Source organism: Onychostruthus taczanowskii, unplaced genomic scaffold (genome assembly GCF_017590055.1).
Source record: "Onychostruthus taczanowskii isolate IOZ18803 unplaced genomic scaffold, ASM1759005v1 scaffold7, whole genome shotgun sequence".
In the NCBI taxonomy this organism is placed as follows: domain Eukaryota; kingdom Metazoa; phylum Chordata; class Aves; order Passeriformes; family Passeridae; genus Onychostruthus; species Onychostruthus taczanowskii.
In genome coordinates, this window is record NW_024504786.1 from 14226404 (window position 1) to 14245567 (window position 19164).

General features: G+C 37.1%; 1 protein-coding gene across 1 annotated transcript in view; it reads left to right on the forward strand.

Moving 5' to 3' along the window:
* The window catches only part of PKN2 (protein kinase N2), a 53708-nt gene that overhangs the window by 723 nt on the left and 33821 nt on the right, over window positions 1-19164 (forward strand).

The following is a 19164-nucleotide window of genomic DNA, read 5'->3' on the forward strand; positions in this document are numbered from 1 at the left end:
AGCCGCTACGGGGGCCGCAGCTCTCGCCCTCCCCCCCACCCGGGGCACGGCGCTCGTCCGGGCCGGGCCCAGAGGGCTCCCGGTGGCCACCCCACGCCCGCGTCAGGGTCAGGCGAAGAGCCTCTCTCTCCTCTGGACGCGGCACCGCGCAGGAGCCGGGGCAGCTTCCTTCTTGTAGGCCTTGAACGCTGAGCTCGGGAAGAGGAGAAATTGGTGCGATCGACTTGATTTGTCGCACGGCAAGGGTTCTTGTCATTACGAAAAAACAATCCCAAAAGACCCCGCAACACTGTTAAAGGTTGAAAGCTCAAGGCTTAGAGGTTTCCATCCCTGTAATTTGACCGGTTTTGGTTGCCTGTGCAACTGTTACTTTTCTTCTTGTCAGCTGCAAGGTTAGATGCAGTTCCGGAGCTTCACTTTGGTGCTCTTATCTTTAAATGTCAGCACAACCTGCTACCTCTTCAGCTTCCTTGTTCAGAAAAAAGCTTGCTTTTCTTTTCTTTTCTTTTTTTTTTTTTTTAAATATGCATCACTAAATCCATGCAAGTTGTTATGTTTACCCAGGCAAAGAATGTGTCTCTGAATTCATTAATTGGACAATGAACCAAAGTAAGAAGTCCATAAATGGAAAGTATTGAATTTAATGGTCAAATAAAAATTAGAAAGGCATGTTTAAAAAAAAAAAAGTAATTTTATTTATGTAATGCTGTTAAGTTCTGTAGTTCTGAATGTTGGAGGTGTGCTCACTTGAATAGCAAAGGAAGAGAAGGCACAACAGATGTAGGAGTCTGCTTAATATTGTAGCACATGAGATGGCTGAAGGCTAAGAATCCATCTAAAATGCTGAACTTTAATCAGTGGCTCATAAGTGCCTCGGAAGAAACAGTATGTTAATACAAACTTGATACGATGATACATAAGCTTGTAAACCTGTTTGAAGTAGAGAGCTGTGTGAATGACTAACTATAGTAGTGTTTCAAGTAAGCTAAATGGAAGCAACATTTCTGTAGAAGTACCCAAAGCAGGGTTCCAATTATTTTAAACAGAAATGAGTGGAGATTTTTCTTTGGGGGGATTGGAAAGGTTGGTTTTGGTTTTGTTTTGTTACTTTTTTTCCTGAAAGGTGAGACTGACAGTGATACTAATTAAAAAAAAAAAAAAATAACCAACCAAACAAAAACCCACCAAACAACCAAAAAACCTAGGATGGATTAGATTCTTGGGTTGCACTATCTGTTCCATTTTCTATGATGACTTCTGTATTAATAAATACAGTTTCTTGCACAAGACAGGTTAAATTAACATCGGAATGCCAGTGGGGTTTAAGCTTTGTGAATTGCTAACTTTTTTAGGTATTTTTAAGAGGAACTTTCATATTAGATAGAGCTGCTGTAAAGATGGCATGTCTGCCATGCCGTCTATTAGCAGTGAAATGCAAAGGCATCAGTGTAGTTCTGCTTGAGAATACCTCAGAACAAATTGCTCTTCATATACCTGTACATAAACGTTGCTTTAGTGGTGTGGTCTGAAAGCAAAGGGAACTAGAGTGTAGTGTGAGATACGCCATTTCACTCGTGTTTCTTCAGGAGGGAACTTCCTCAATCATAAGAACTAACTTTAAAAGTGCTTATATGTGAAACAGACTTTTGCTTGCATATTGCAATCCTGCACAGAAAGATGAGGAAGTTGTAGAATTCATGGCTTCAGTAAAAGTTTAAAGGGTCAAGGCCATGGGCTGATCTAGATCATGGGTGATGTGTGGTCTAAATGTTTTGTTAATAGATGTGAAAACTTTCTGAAAACAAGCTACGCTCAGTGTAAATGCCAAGTTTGTTCCTGACACAAAAGTATCAGTCAGTGATCAATATAACACATTGCTTTGTGCTGTGTGCACCTGGTTATGAGAGCCCTGTGTACTCCAGCGTGCTGTAAGGAAACTGTTAGCTTGGCATGAAGTGGATCAGCAGTTATGAATCAATTGAATGCTCCTGACAGAAAGATTTGCAGACTGTCACAGCTACTGACTAACAGGATGTGAAGTGGATTCTGAGAAAATATGAAAAAGGAAAGAGCAAAATAACTAGTTGCTAAAAAGTGGTAAAACATAGATGAGGGACATGTCCTTGTTTCGAAGGCTTAATTAAACAGGCCTTAAATAGACCCCAGATCTCACTTCTCACAATGAGTTTTGTATTTTAAATAAGTGATGCCATATCAGATAGAACAATTTCTTTTAAATCTCTGCTAGCAAATACCCACTTGATATTTCTGTCCTGCTTTTTCTGCCAAATATTGTATCCATTCTTCTATATTTTATTTTACTTTAAACATTTTACAGACTGATAGTGAGATGTGGAAAGTATGTCTTGCTACTTAGCAAGTTTTATATTTAAGTCTGTTCAAGGTGAAAAATGCAATGCTTATTTCTCAGTAGTTAGCAAATGCAAAGTACAAGGTAAACTTGGCAATAAGCAAATCCTCTTTTTAGTTTGTTCTGGTAGCTTCACCAGTAAAATTGCCTGATTACTAAAGATTGAAAGATTACATAAAGCCAGATTACCCTTTTTTACCTCCTTTTATCTCCAGTACAGGTTCTTTAGTAGGAGGAGGAATGAGCTTGGGTAAGAACCAGTATTGCTGATATTGCCTTCCCTTCCAAAATTCTGCTGTCCTTCTCTGGGCTTGCATCCCTTAAAACTTTGTACACCAGGTAAACTAGGCTCTCCAGTGCTTGCTCTCAGGTTAATTGCACAGTCTTTAACTCTTTGCTTCCTGGTGGAAGTGCCAACTCTGTTTCTTCAAAGAAATTAAACTAACATATGGTGCTGTAGTTTGTTAAATAAGGCATCCACAAAATAAAATATTTTGAAGTTTTTTATGGAAAAAAATTTTGGTTTGTTTTTTTCAAATCATTATTAAAGAGGGTTTTTTTTGTTTTGTGAAGTGTGTATGCTTTCTTGGCAGTGATGGTAGATGTCAGCATAGTAAATTGGTATGGCTGGGTTAACAGAAATTATTGCTTAGAGTATTTAAATGAAACCATTGTGTATGCACAGTGATTACACTTGTCTACTTCTAGGTGTTCACTACCTCTTCTTTTCTAGACAGTACTGTAAATCTTCTAAACTTGGGGCTTTTATTGTTAATGCTACAGGATTTATTTTACAAGAATTTTCACTCCGCTCAAAGCTGTGTTTCGCAAAGCAATACTTGTTTAATATCAGGGAAAAAGTATATTACGTGGGTTTATTTGCTTAAATGAAATTGTTTGGTCGAGATAGAGAGCTTGGGCTATGCCCTGAAATGAACAAACATGTAACAAACCCTCCATTACTTCAAATGGAAATATTAAAGTCTCTTCCTGGAATTAATTTTTCAAACTCAACCATCATACATATTTTTGATATTACAGAACATTGTGAAAAATGTCTTTATACTGGTCAGCATAAAGGGACTTTTTTAATGGATATTTTGTTTTAATACCATGGGCACCTAATTTCCTAAGGTGCTGTACTTAGGGATCGTAAAGCATAAATTTCCTGACAGAACCATGTTCAAAGGCCACGGTAATTTTTTTTTAAATAAGTGATGAACAGTACCACAACTGAAATTTGTAAATTAGGATTATATGATGGTACATCCGGTATAGTTTTTGATTTGTTTTATTTTTCCATTTCATATCTAGGGCAAGAATATCTGTCAAATTAATGTGACTGAACAATGCTTAGTGTATTATTGGTCTGCATGATACAAATTGGACAGTTGAGTCTGAAGTTATACAACTATGTTTTGTATATAAATGTGTATAAAATTGGGTACTTGTACTTGTTAAACTACTAGCTGGGACTCTGGAAACCTGTATTTCATTCCTGGCTTCTCTTCTCTCAGCTGGGTGACATTAGGCAGATGGCTTTGCTTACTCATGTCTCCATTTCCTCATCTTTAGAATAGAGGTAATGATGCCTGCTTTTTTGGTGTTAGAAAGTACTGGGCATTTATTATTAGCTGTGGTCAAGTGCCTAAGGACACTGTAAAAAGGTACAAGTAACCTAATTAATCTGTTTTGAAGAAACATTGTAATTGGGCTGAACACTCAGCAGGAAGACTGCCTTCAAATAATATTCAGCTAGGACACATTAGCTTTAAATAATTTTGAATGACTCTTGTTTCTTCAGGAGCAAAGAATGTCACATTCAGGCGAAAATATCCTGAATTAGTCAATTGCAGTTTAGAAAGGAAAATGTATGTACAGCTGCTTGGGACTTCTTAGGTCCCTACAAATGTTTTCACCATTGGTGGATTTAGAGAAGAACTTCTGGGTTTTTTTTTTTCTATTTGTGGATGTATATTACTCTTTAAACATTCCTGGGTTCAAATCTTGTATTAGCAAAATATGCATCCTATTCTCGGTGGAACTTAAACAGTCCTTAAAATACCTTTTGGTAGGTCGATGGGTGGAGTTTCTGGTTTTGTTTTGGGGTGTTTTTTTTTTTCTTTTTTTGAATTCTGTTAGTCTTCCTGTTAACACAGGAACTTGTATATCATTTAGACTTGTATACATTTGACTGAATTTTTTTTATCAGAGTAGCTGTCTTTTTGGGACCCAGATCTGTTACTTTAACTCAAGACAAATTATTAGTGATGGCTAGTAGAAAAGTATTTAGTTATGCTATATGCAGTAGCTCTTCTGGAAGAGTTTTATACATTGTGAAGGTCATTCATTACAATGTAACCTAAAATCTGCAGTAGAATAACTAGATAAATATGTCCTTGACATTGGGAAATGGTGGTTTGAGGATTTCATGTTGGGATTAAGGATTTCTTCATCAATGCCTCAGTGTTGATTTACAGACTAAGACCTCTACATAGATTCAGAGTAACAAAGTCTTGTATGTGTTATGTGCAGTGGAGGGCTCAGTCTGTTTTCTTTTTCTTTTTTTTTTTTTTTTGTACACACTTGTACAGCTGGTACAAATTTGTTGATGGTAGGCTTTTTGTTTGTTCTGTTTTTTCACTACAGGGGTCCATGTAAATAAGTGGATGGGTTCAGGAACAGACTGAGCTGAAGCATCTCTCATGATACTGTGCTGTAGCATGGGCAAACCATTTGTATGGTACTTTGAAGCTTTAATTATTAATGCTTGGTCTGCAGTTCCTGGCACAAGCAAAAAAGCATCTTTGCTAGTGTTTGGTGTGGGTGAGGGAGGTTCTTTTTAAGGAAATGAGATTTATATTGTAGAATTGAATCCATGGCTTCTGTTACTTTGAGGTATGATTGAGAAGTACTACATTGAAACAGAAACTAATAATGCCATTAGCTAATGAAATGCTTTAGACCTGTCCTTACAAGTACCAGCAGATGTGATATGTTTGTTTATTTGAACTGCAGCGATACAATTATGTCACAGTGACACAAATTGACACAGTTTTTGTTACTGCCTTTTCCCAGCTACCAGGTACTTACTGTTTGACACCTCACCAGTGAATTAAACTATTTGCATGGCAGTCTTGGAGTACATTCTTCGGGGCAAAGTACTGCTCTCTCAGTTTTCTCGTGATTTTGTGGGATGATTTTCCAAACTTTCAGGAATTCTCTGACTGTATGTCAAACTAAGGAAGTTTTGTGGCATCCATCAGGTTCGCCATGCAAATTCTGGTAGCTGGTGAGGATGAGAGGGCTGAGGTTTCTGTGGTGGGGAGACACTCACATGAACAGGATAGTAGTGTGCATTTGCAGGCTTATGTTCAGCTAAATGGGCCAGCTTTGCTGGGAGTTCTGCTGCTGTTCTACTCTGCTTAATAGAAGAGGCTGAAATGAGCTATTCGAGATAGTGCATTTAACTTGATCAGTAGGGTGAGCTGAGAGTGTTCATGTGATCGGTTACTATGGCTCAGATGTGGGACCACCAGCTGGGTAGTGGTGAGCTGATTGTTTTTTAGAGCAGGCCACGCCTTACTTTTTCTTGATGTTAGGTATAGATACAGTTTCCTATGCTTTGTATCAGCATTTTGCCCACTGTGGCTGTACTTCCTGTTTACTGCTGCTGCAGCTCACTGAGCCCTTCTGGAGTGGATGCACGGAGATGGCAAAACTGTGATCTCAGCAGTGGAATTTGTTGCTTCCACTGGGCAGGGAAAAATAGGAATATTAGAAGAAGTGTATTTTCCTAGGCCAAGTATATCCATACTAAAAGCCTTTGTTATTTTACTGTAGATACATAGCTAGCTATCACATAGGTACCGATTAAGAAATGATGACTGGAAAGGGCTGGGCTGTGGAAGTTCAATACATGTGGCATTTCCCTGTTCTTTTTTTGTGCATGAAGAAAAGCTGGTATGTGGCAAGACACAGGGACAGCGTGCTCTGGCCCAACATACAAATCAGGGTTAGTAACAACCTTAATATGGACATGACTAAATTAGTTTGCTTCTTCTACCTCCAATTCCTATGGATTCTTTTAAGCCTTGTTTTCTTCACTGGAGATGTTCTAGTTGGTTCATTGATGATGTTGTGATGGAATTGGAAGCTTTGCCTATACAGACTTAAGTCTGTTGCTCAAAGAAAGTGTCAGACTGTCAGCTGGTACCACTGCTGAAAGGAAGCATGTGCCATATTATGTTGCTTTACATTTGCACAGGCAGCTATATGGTGAACAGATTCTGTTGTTTTGTTTTGATGGGGTTTTTTTACCCCTAGATTAGTTTTCAGCCAGATCATGTTCATAATTGCAGTTCACTGTGTGGCCATATAAAAATTTGTACTGCATATATCAGTGAGTGGTCTGGAACAGGAACAAATTGTTAGGGGAGGTCAGGACTACTTGTTCTTTAGGATGCTTTTTATTGCCTGCAGTGGTGGTTCATGCAGTAAAATGTTTATGGGATTACAGATTCACAGCTAAGGACTGTGTAGAGTCCAATTCTGCTGCAGGTGAATATGCAGATCATGAGCAGTCCAAGCAGTGTCTGTGGCAATTCTTTTACATCTTGACGTTCTTCAAGCAGAAAGTCTCACAATATGCATGTGACAGTGAAAACCTGTTGGTCTGATAGTGTAGCAATATAACCCCAAGTTTATTAGCTAACTTTTAGAAGTGGTAAGCCTTTGCTGTTAAACCTTTTATGCACTCAATGCAAGAAGTAGTTTTGAAAAATCTTGACTCTTTTTGTTATTTCTCTAACTGAAATGGAAGAAAAAGTGAGTGTACAATTGAAATGGATGGGATTGAATTTTGGAGTGAAGACAAAGTATTTTGGAAGTAATGCTGTAAATGTACTGTCCATAAAGATAATGAAGAGACTGAGATATTATATACAGCTTGGTATGAATACATTTGTCAGTTAATGAGTAGCTTGGTAAGTGTGAGACATTTGAATATTCAGTAGGGAAATAAACCCCATACGGTGATGAGCTGAATGTTTGCTATAGGGAAATATCTCTGAATGGTCACATGAGCATCAATTAAAGCACCACTTAGAGGACTTTGAACTACTGTGTGCAAGATTGATTCTGTGTTTCAGAGGTCTAGCCAAATCTGGGGGAAGAAAAGGCCTAAAAATCTGGTGCAGAAGTAAGGAGTTTGAGGTAACAAAGTGATTACACGTTTTCAATGTTCTTGTGTTGAATTAATTCCAAAATTATCAATTCTTTCTCATTTTCCCTGTACTTAAAAACCCTGAATGTATTCTTTTGTGTTTGTGCTGTTGAGGTGAAAGATTGTGTTTAAAATAAATGAGGAGATTGTTTTTGGTGATTCCAGGTGTTCCAAAGCTCTCTGGTAACAAGAAGCTTATTTCTGTAATGTAGGCTATAAGTTTTATGCCGGTCCTTAGAAAAATGATAAAAAAACTTGCTTGGTTCTGTTTTTCTACCTTTCTTACTTCTCTTCTGCAGGAAGAGGAACATAACCACTTCCTTTTATGATAGATTTTAGGACTTGCCCTATTTGCATCACTGCGCTTACTAGATATGAGATTGAAGTTTCTTTTTCATCATTGTAACACATGTTATCAACTGGATTTTTGAGTAACATAAGCCCAAAAGCATCCAAATAAATCTATTGCTGAGAATTTAGAAGGAATGCAAATTGACTGTGTGGCCTGTTGCTTTCTACAAGCATAATATGCAAAACCATCCACTGCTTTTCAACTTCATATGTTTATTTATATGGGAAGACACTGCAAAACAATGAAGTGGAATATGTTTTAAGAGGATGTTTCCTTTATAGATGGATCTGCATATGGCATGACAAGATTCTTTCTTTCCTAATATTCAAATTGTGGAAGCTAAAATTAGAAGATAAATTATGACAAAGAAGTGTCAGCTTTTCTGACAAGTATTATTAACCTCTGAAGCTGTAAGGGTGTGTGCTGCCTGCAGCCCATCCAGAGCACGTCAGGAATGACATGGGCATAATCGGATGGGGAGACCCAATAGAGTCAACCAGATTCTAGCAAAAGGTTACAGAAGCCAAAGTTTCAGAGAGTTGTATTGAAAAATACAAAAACAAGCATACTGATCTACAGAACATTTTAAAATCAGCAAGGCCTTTTTGTAGACATATTCTAAACTTAGTGACAGCAGTAGAAAAGTAAAAGTACTGTAAATCGTACATGCCTGACTACTCGTGTAGCATTCTTGAACTGCTGCCCATTTGGGACTCAGCAATCTCCTTTAATGGAAACATGTTTCCTTCAATATTTGAGTTTGTTTGTTGCTTATTTATAAGATCATATGAAGCTGTTGTTTTAGGCCGAAAATGCTTGGATGTCAAAAGTTATGATTTGCAAATTATGATATCCATAACTAGGGGTCCTCAGAAAGATTATTTAAAATTTTTAATTGAAACTTAACTCATTATTTAGGGAGTTTTCTTCAAGTTGCTATGATTTGCATCTTTGGTTCCTCATCTCCTGAAGAGATAGGAACATGACATTTTGAAAATTTAAGCGGACAGTGCTTCGATATTAGAAAAACATCATTTCTTTCAGAGGGTTTTTTAATTGTACTCTACTTCTTTATTCAGGCAAGTTAGTGTGAGTCAAACTAAGTATTTTTCTGTTGGGTGAAAAATTTAGTTTTAACTACTCATTTTTATCAAGCTGGTTCATATATGATTCCTCAGTGTATAAGCAAGTCACTTCACAAAGGAACACCTTGATCTGACTTTTTTCCTTTTCGTTTTGTATGTGCATTTTTCAGATAAAATATTAATCTATGGCAAAGTACATGGCATTTATTAGCAGTTAATTTTTTTGTTTTGGGGGCAAATTCCTTTCTTAATTCTGCCCTTGCTTGTAACATGCTACATAATGCTTAAACAATTTGCAATTGTCAATTTAATTACTTTAGAATTTGGTCTTTATCTGTATTAGGGTTCCGTACAAGAGAGCAAGTGAATATATTCTCAAGTTTCAATTAAACTAATTCTAACAGATTCTTTATTTAATCCTTAGAAGATTCTTAAGTGCAGGAAGAAAAGGAATGATGGCCTGCTGTAGAGGGGTATCCAGTATCATCATGTATTTTTCAGGTTAGCAGCCAGACTAACTAATTTGAAGTGTTCCTTTTTAGTGGCAGCAACTCAGTGAGTGTCAGGGCAGCAGTTTCTATGTATGTGGAATTGATTTCTTTAACTCCAGTGACATTCTTGAATTAGGTGACCTTGGGTATGAAAGAAAAGCAAGGGAGATCCAAGTTCTACTCATGATCTCCTATTTTTGCAATTATTTTTCTTTCTACAATAAACTATACTGTTTTATGAGCTCAAAAGTAGCATTTATTTTCTTTATTATTTGCCTTCCTTCCCATCTGTTGCTTTAATTAATTCAGTGTCCATTTAAGGTTTATACAGTACTTGAAGTAAGCAGATTTTTAAAACTTAACTACAGGCATCCATATTCTGAAGTGATTCACATACATTTTCTGAACTATGGAGCTGAATTTTCTTCTTCATTTATATCTGACATGTAGTTTTTTCTGCAAATTATTCCACTAATTTTGATCTTGCACTTTGCCAACAATGTACATGGGAAATGTCAGATGTTTCTAATTACTTCTATTAATTTTTCCAGTGTTATAAAATAATCTGTCTACGGTCCTGAAATATATATGTTTCTTTACTGTAATTAATATACTTAGTACAGAGTGTACATCTCCTGGGAATTTCTGCAAACCTGAGATACAAAGACAGTGAGCATTTTAGTGGCACATACTGGGAATGAACAGAGCTGCCCCTTCCTCACTCAGGGTTATCTGGCTGTGGTTCTGGCATCTTCAGAAAATGGGGAGGACCTGTGCCTAGGCAGAAGCATTGGCTGCTGTACCCCAGAAGGTTCATAATAATGCTGGCTCATTGTGTCCTGGCTGGGTAAAACAGTGCAAAGGGCATGAAAAAGAAGCCAGTAATGCTCAGAGAGGTCAGAGATGTTTGGAGTTGAGAGGATGGTAGCCTGAGCTAAATATAGTATCTTAGCTTAATTTGGAAAATGGTGTATACAGATTGAGACTGTACTTTATTTTTGTAGTTAAATTTCTTTTTTTTTTATTACAGAGACTGATTTTTATTTTTCTCCTTTTCTCTTTAATACAATACCTGAGAGAGCATCAGAAAAACACACCCCACCTACTCACAATCAGCCCCTTCCAAGTGCAGTTAGGGAATAGCCACAACCACATAACACTTAAATTTCAAAATATACAAGTCTCTTTCATCAAGTAAGAGTCATCTTCCTGCTGGTATTTTTCAGTCAGAAGTTAATTTGTGTATTTTTGTCTCCTAAAGATGACATGCTTTAGATTAGACAGGTCATTATAGAGGAATACGTTGTAGATACTCTGGGGAATGCAGCAGGTTAACCATAAATAGCTTCTGACTGCAGTACTTTCTTTCCTTAGCTTAAGGCGTTTGTTTCTTCATTAAGGTTTTGCTCAATGTCATATCTAGAGAATTTTTTGATAGTTCTTAGTTATTAATAAAGTAGAATATTCTACTTTTGCCTAACAGATTTTTCATGCTACAGTTTCTAGTTGTACCTGAAGATTTTTCTCCAGCTGCTAACTGAAATGCTCCAGAACTGGAATGCAGCTGAAAACTTTTAGCCTTGAAGAAAAATGCCTCAAAAGTTATGAGCGTACCAAAATCAGATTCACGTTGGCAACAAGTATGAGGATGCTTTTTGAAATTGTGTATATGAAAACTGCTGTTTATAGGTGCCCTGTAAAATAGGGTGAGGCTTTTAGTATTAAAAATTGATGAATTTAGGGTAAACATGTTACATACCACATTCAAGGTTCCATTCATATGATTGTGGCTGGAAAACACATAGACTGCGTGTGTAACCTTACCCACTCTGAAAAGGAAGAGTATTGAGATCAATAACAAGTATGTCTCCTTATGGGTTTTCTGAACACTCAGCAGTATGAAAAACATCATTCCCCTAATTTAATGCACTTGTAAGGTGAGACCTTTTTACCATTGTTATGTATGCATGGGTTTATGGGATGTCCTTTAAGATTTAGTTTTATATGTATGTCTATGTGTGATGCACTGAAAAACTGTTGTTTTGCTTTATTTCTGTTATGTTACAGGTCTCGTTGGTGCATTGGTTATTTTGAAACCACTGCTTCCCATTTTCTATTTAACTGATATTGAGCTGTGCTGGTAGGAAGAGCTAGATGGTGGGGAGTCCTATGCAAGTATGTGTGCAAGACAGGAAATGGCTTACTTGGGAGATGGTGCTGAGGCTGAACATAAAGAGTAAATTTTGTTCAGTATGCAGTAAGAAATCCTTTGCTAAAATCCTAGGCTTTTATTCTACACTTTTCACTGCAAAATTCATATTTAAGTCGTATGTTCATTTTAGGTCATATAAAAGTAGATTTACAGAGTACTGTATTGCAATCAATGAAGAATCAGGGCTCTTAAAAACTAAGAAAATGTAGAAAGGTTTTAAAATCCAAGCTTTAGGCGTATTTGTATTTAGAAATGTATTAAGAATTTTTTGCAATCCATGTAGGAAGTGAAATCACCTGCCTCTTTTTCATTGCTGTTGCATATAAAGCAGTTAAGTCAGGCAATTTTCTTTTGGCTTCTGTTGTAGTAACCTACAGGATACTATTTGTTCAGTATTCTATAATGCCTAGGGAATTCTTAAATAGAAAATGGACATTAAGAGCCAATGAGAATCTTTCTACCATATTTTAAGGATCAGAGGAAGAAAGATTGCAAAAACACTATTCAAATGTATCACAGTGTGCATCAATGATGCTCTGTAGAAGTCTCAGACAAATGGGACATGAAGTAATGCTTCTATAAATAACCCTGTGTTCATACGTAAACTTTTACTGGAAGAGCATGGAATGCGATGCCTGCATCTCTACAAGTGGAATTTTGGGTGTGGCAGTTCCAACAGGGAAAAGTGATCTTTTCTACTGACCACCTGTAAAAGATGAGGAAAGGATTTAAGAAGACTTTCCCATCCTTCTTTTACTGCTGGAGGTGAAAGCAGGAGCAGGATTTCCAGCTGGTTGTGGAGTGCAGGCTGTGAACTTGAGTAACTTCAGATAAAACAACCCAGGCTACTGTGAAAGAGTTCTCAATCCTAGAGTATGAAGACACAGATCCTTGGTATAAATACAAACATACATCCCTTTCCTGTAATAACAGATTCAGCTACCAAGCAGGGAAACCCATAAGCTCTGGTGAAGCTGCTGTTGCACACAGTCCTAGAAAGCAAAAAATCTGGTTCCTTCACCAGGATCTAGTATTTAGCCACTTGGCCTCTTGCCTTATAAAACAGATGTTAGTATTATCTCTGATATGTATTGCTGCATTTATAATGTACAAAATAGTTGGCTGCTAAAGATGATGGCTTAATTAGAGTGGAATGTAGACTCTCAACTCTTCCATTAGTTTTGAAATGGCTAAAAATAGCTGCTGTAAAACATAGTAAAGTGAAATGGACTAACATATCAGTTGTTTGTGCTGAAAGTTTAATTGCCAGAAACAAAGAAATTCAAGGGTTTTTCTTTTCAATTGCTAGTTATCCATCTCAGAAATTGAGATTTTCCTACAGGGACCCCTTTATTGTACTTTTCAGATTAAAAAAAATGAGTGTATTGATCTTCAACAATGTCCTGATACTTGCATGTGTTATTGAGAAATTCCTTTTTATGCTGAGGATTTCTTCTGCATAATTTCAATGTTTTAAGGTTTTTAATCTGCGCTGAAAGATCACAGAAGTTCCAGCTGTAATGATTTGTTTCTGTAGTAAGACATTTTAGCATTCTTCTCTTGCAGTTTAGTTAAAAAGTCCCACCACTTAACAGATGTGGCAACAGCTGATATTGTGATTTGTAGATGAGCAGAATGCTCAATCTGTTGTATTACCCGAGATAGATAATAATATATTTTTAGTGGTAGCTATATCTAATTCATTTTTCATTCATAATATACAAGAAAAATACCACTGGGATTGGACCTGATTGTCATTAAGCATTAATAAAATAGGGTTTGGGTTCCTTGAGGTTTTATTTTTGTATTTCTGCATAGTAACTAAAACTCCTTCACAAGCAGAAGTTTACCCACACATTTTTATCTTAACATTACAGCTATTGAAAATGTATGGTTGCAATGGTAACTTCTCTTTAAAGTAAGCATATTTTTGGATGCATGCCCACCAAATTATCACCTTTGTACAGTGTGCATTGAATTTGAGGAGGAGTTATCAAAGTCATAAGACATGATTGTGACTCATGTCTGACTTGACCTTTTAACCTTTGAAAATCTCTTCTACCCAATTAAATACCACATCCTGTAGTTTGGATAATGTACTGACGTTATTTTTTCAAACATCTTGAGCTACATGTATAATATTACTCTGCTCTGAATGTTAGCCAAAAACAGGTAAATGTTTTATATTAAAAAAATGCAATAAACAGATTTATATTGGGGTGATCTAGAACAAAATTATGCTACCTTTCAGTAGCAGCAGAAATTTTTGAGTTTAGGTGTTTGCTTTAACGTGCACTTCAGCAGATACCTTACTGGTTGTGGTGGAAGCAGTATGGGCAAGGGGTACAGTGTTTCTCCCTAGTGGACAGATTAGTTTCTGTATTACTTACACTTAGAGGCAAATTCACCACACAATATTTGCATGACCTTACCTTTATCTGAAATAGTTCTGTTTCCTGAGTAACTTATGTTATACTTCAAGCACTTCAAAGCATTATAACAACTGCTTGCACCAAACTTGAGCTTAATGTAACAGAGAGATCAGTCAAGTCAAGCCCCCTTCCTTGTTTCAGTCTCTGGCAGTAATTCAAAATGAGTGTATGAATTTCTGAAAGAAATGGATACCAAGGGTACCCCTATGTAGGGTTAGGCAAGTGTATTAAAATACACTGTATTTTAAAAGTACATACTGTATATATTCAAGAAATAATTATAGGTCATTAGGATGAAGTTGTTTATATATTTATATAGTACAGAAAATTGCAGGTGTTCTCATGAAAAAAAAAACTGTAATTCTTACAGGTTTTTTGAAAGTGTTTAAAGTAACAAGCAAAAAAACGCCAAAATTCACAAATACCGAAGACCCTCACAATACATCATTTTGCTATCAGTTTTAAAATTTAAGGGGTTTTTATTTTAAAGAAGCCTCAACCTGTCAAACACACACAAAAATGGTCATTTCTTCTATTTACTAGTTCATATTTTCATATACTACTTCATATTTTTATGGGATCTCAAATTTTTTCACCAAGACATTTCTCAAAAGAAGACTAAATTTTTCAGTTGAAATTTAGAAAATGCAAAACAAGCTTGTGCATGAAATTCCTGTGTTGGCAGTAGGAGGTAGGACACAGATACCTGTCTGTTTTTGCTGCCCAGTCCTGTACAGTAAGTATACAGCTCCAGGATCTGTGGCTGAGGAACTTAGTCTTGAAATTTTTTCTGCTTCTTTAAATTTGCCTCTCTTTCATTTGTTGAACTGTCACTTAATCCACCTGTTTTCCTTATCTTTTAAAGGGGAGTGTGTATATTTGCCACATTATTAATATATGATAATGTTACAGGCATTATCATTTCAGTGCTTTGATTGCATGCATCTTGGTGAGGCTGCATTTTAGGGGAATTACTTCAGTCTTCTTGGCACAGTTCTATGATACATCATTATTGGCGATATTTTCAGCATGCACGATGGTATTAACATTTCATAAAATCTTGTTCCCTGTATCTTGAAAGGGATTGTTTGTATTTTGGCATTTAATAGAGCTTCATCTACCATATGCGGTCTGCTTGAAACAATACTATTTACATAAAAAGCCGTTTTCTTCTGAGTATGTTATTCTCATATGTGATGAGAAGCTAAATGAAAACTAAGCAAAGTCTCACAGACAATGGAGAAGTGGCATTATTATAGCCATAATTTCATATCCTGATCTTCTTGGGCACATGTTAATAAAGGTTGTGACAGCAGTCCCTATTGATGGGAACTAGGATTTTGCTATTTCTTTTGCACATCTGAAACTAGAGAGGGGAAGTTTTGTTTCCACTGTACCGGACTCTATTGGAATTTTTTGGCTTGGAGTTGGAACTTCAAGTTAGAGATAAAAGTTTGGAAACTGCTAAAGTGTTTGTACCACGCCTGTTGCCAGAATGTGTAGTCATGCTTCTTGGATGCTGTAGCCATTTGCTGGCCTCCCATTTGAGTGCTCATCACCTGTGTTGTGCCATAGCCTCCCTCAAACTTTTGTGATTGTGACATGTCACTGTGAAGACTTTCTTTCAATGTCATATTTCTTTGGAAGCCTTCTTGCAGGTTCTTCTCCTAGTGTAAAACTATCAGGAGCTCCTGCAATTAGAAGCACCTGAAGGCAACATTTCTTAAAATGTTTTTTTTTCCCTTCTGTAGCAAAGTCTCTCTCTCTTATGCCCCTTCCTCTCATTAGTGTTGGCACAGCACTGTATGGACACAACTTCTAGTGCTGTAAACAAGTCTTCACTGCAGTTGGAGCACCTTTTGAGGGCCATACTCTTTGTGTTAGAAAATTCTGACTGAATTAGGGCTTTTTGGTGGCTGGAAGCTAGAAGATAGCAAGGACTCCCCAGGGAATTTTATTACCTGTTCAGACGAGGTGTTTTGGCTGAGTCAAGCCACACAGTTTTTCATAGCGGAGCCGTGGGACCAACTGCTGCAGCCCAGCAACTATTGTATGACTGCAAGCAAACATTCCTCCTGAAGTATTCACCAGGACAGCAGTTCAAACTGGGAGAGCATAGCTCACCCAAAGGTGACCAGCTGATTGAGGACCTCTCTGTTTAAGGAACATATTTTTCCTTTTTAAAAATCTATTTCGTATCTTACAGGTGCAGTGCACTTGCTGTTTGTGCACATGAATTTAAGCCCATTTAATCAGTGTCCTACTTGAATTCATCCATATATAATGTAGTGTACTGTGGCTATTTCTGCCTTTAACAGCCTCTTGTCACAAAGCAGAAAGCTGTGACTTAGATTAAATTTAAATCCTGATTTGTGACATGTTAGCACAGCAAACTAATGCCAAAATCTATTAAGCCTACAAGTAGGGGGTTTTTTTCAGTTCTTCACATTGGGTGAGTGCTGAGATCTTGACCACAATCACATTTGCTTCTGAGTAGGAGGAAATAGTCCATGTAGTTCCAGTAATGCAGACAAGCCGTCACATCTGGTTTTATGAATGACTTCAGGGGGGAAGGGAAGTTTGCAGTTGATTAACATTGTTCGTAAAATAAAAGACTACTCTAGTTTTAGGAATTAGTGTAGAGAACTTTGGGAACCTTGGCAGTTAGCTCAGAAAAGCAGCTTTTTTTTTATTTTCCTTTTTTTTTCCCTAAAAAATTATTCAGAAAATTATTATACTAAGATACCTAGTAATTCCAAAGCTGTACTTCTAGCTCTGCAAAATTAAATTACATGTTAATAAACATTTAGCCTTTCTAGGTTATGATAACTTTTAAAATCATACACAAGATTAAAATCCTATTTTTTGTATAGCATTTTCTACTATATTTGTCAAACAGGTTTTTAATTGTCTCATTGTCTGTTGAAATTATTACTAATTCAAGAGCATGTAAAAAGAAATGCTAATACTTTTAAGAAAAAATGTTAGCAGTTTTACTGTGAGTTTTGATAAGGTCTGGTTTGGGATTTTTTCTAAAGGCAGGTTTAGTGTGGGCTAGGAGCACATCAGTGTGAAATGTAAATAATATTGTGCACGAGCACTCATCATCTGTTAATCATGATGTAGTTTAAGTCTCACCTTTCTGTAACAACTTCTAACAGAAATGAGAAATCAAAATTATTGCTCTAATCTATATCCTCTATAGCGAATATATGGTATAGCACAGTGAAGTTGTACTGTGATCTTAGAAGCAAGTCTTCAGCAGTTACTGGTGCCCAGAGTTCTAGTGTTATCTTCTAAGAGGGGGCAGTTTGGGAATCTCATTTAGAATTCAAAGCCGTTTGGTTTACACAGCTTAAGCAGATTCTCTGGTATGTTCAGCTTTGTGGTACTCTCTTCAGCAGTACCATTGCCACTGCCATGCAGTTTGGATGTTTTATTCTTAAATGGGATTTTGGTGGTAAATCCAGTATGTCAAAGCACCTGCTTCACCAGTTGTTTGGTTCAGAATTGATCTGAAGCAAAAGTGCAAGCCCCATGTGGTTTTCATAAATAGTGTTACTACTCTCTTTCACCACACCAGCCAGAAGAGACTGTATAATTAAAAGACATGTTCAGACCACTACTCATTATTTTCAGCAACTATACTTAAAACATTTCCCAGAAGTACAGAGGCTGAAGGCTGGCATCTTGAATTAATCTATGTAAATAGATAGTCTTTGAGCCAGCAATCGAAGAGAGGTTGAGCCCTCTGCAATGGGAAGGCTGCATAAATGGACTCCTTTTTTCCTTTTTTTTTTTTTTTTTATAATTAAGCAGTAGTATCTAATTTGTGGTCCTTGATAGTTAATTGTGGTAAGCGTATCTTCAGTTTCATTACACACTGAAATGTTTCAGAACATCAAACAGCAGTTTGCTGTGGCACAAGGGGAAAGGATGCTGTGCTGAGCTGTCCAGTACTGGGATCACCCAGCAAAGGTTGGCCCCTCTCTTTTAACCAGCAGTCAGAACACTACCAGAATTTAAAAAGAAACTGAGAATCAGTAACTGGCTGCCCATTCTTTTGCCTTGGACTGTAAAGCAGTGAGGCCTGTTGTCTCTTTTGCCAGCAAGAGTGGTTTAGTCATTACCTGTTTTAGAGCATTTCCACTCTTAAGATATTTTATGTTAAGTGATTTGGAGAGGGAGAGTCAGGAAGAGTAGTACAAAATTCATTGATAGCTTCTTGGCATAGAGAATGTGAATGGTTTCTTTTGTCTTTGCACACTGCCTGTTTGAGCACTGCAAAGGAAAGGACTTGGGCCTTGCCCCTAATTGTTGTTTCTTTTTACTTAATTTTCAGGTTGAGTGGGCAGAACACCTACAACCTAAAGGATGTCAGGTTTATCCTGGGAGAGAGTTTATCAGAATGAGAAAAATAGTTTTTGAAAGGATATTCAACTCTTAAGCAGAGACTTGATAGTAGGTTGTCATGTAATAAAGCTGGAATATGCTGTATTTTAAGTAAATTCAGTTTAAAAGTACAGTTTTGAATTGGCACTTGGGAGGTGCTTTTCTTAAAGAAAAAATCCTACCTCATTTCACTGATTTAACTGTTAGACGTTCTGTCTTGTGCCATTGTGGACATCATCTTAAACTGGGACGCTTTTGAGGCTGCTCATCTTTGCAGCATGAGACTCTGTCTCAAAGCTTTGTTGCATCTCAGCAGCAAAGCACGGTACAAACGTGAGTCTCAGAGGAGCAGAGCAGCTTCCCTTGCAGAACACACTGTTGCTTTGCATTCCCAGTGACCTTCAGGGGTCACTGAGTGCACAGTTGCCTCCTTGGAAAAATTTATTTCACAGTGACCTTTGTGCCAGGTGACACATCTGGATAACTAGGTCAGAGAATACTTTCTGCTCAAAAGTATAATTAACTCTGGATGACAGGAGAGACACAAGGAGTATCAGCAGTGGCTATTGGGGGGATTTAAAAAAGAATGTTTAAGTGTACAGGCA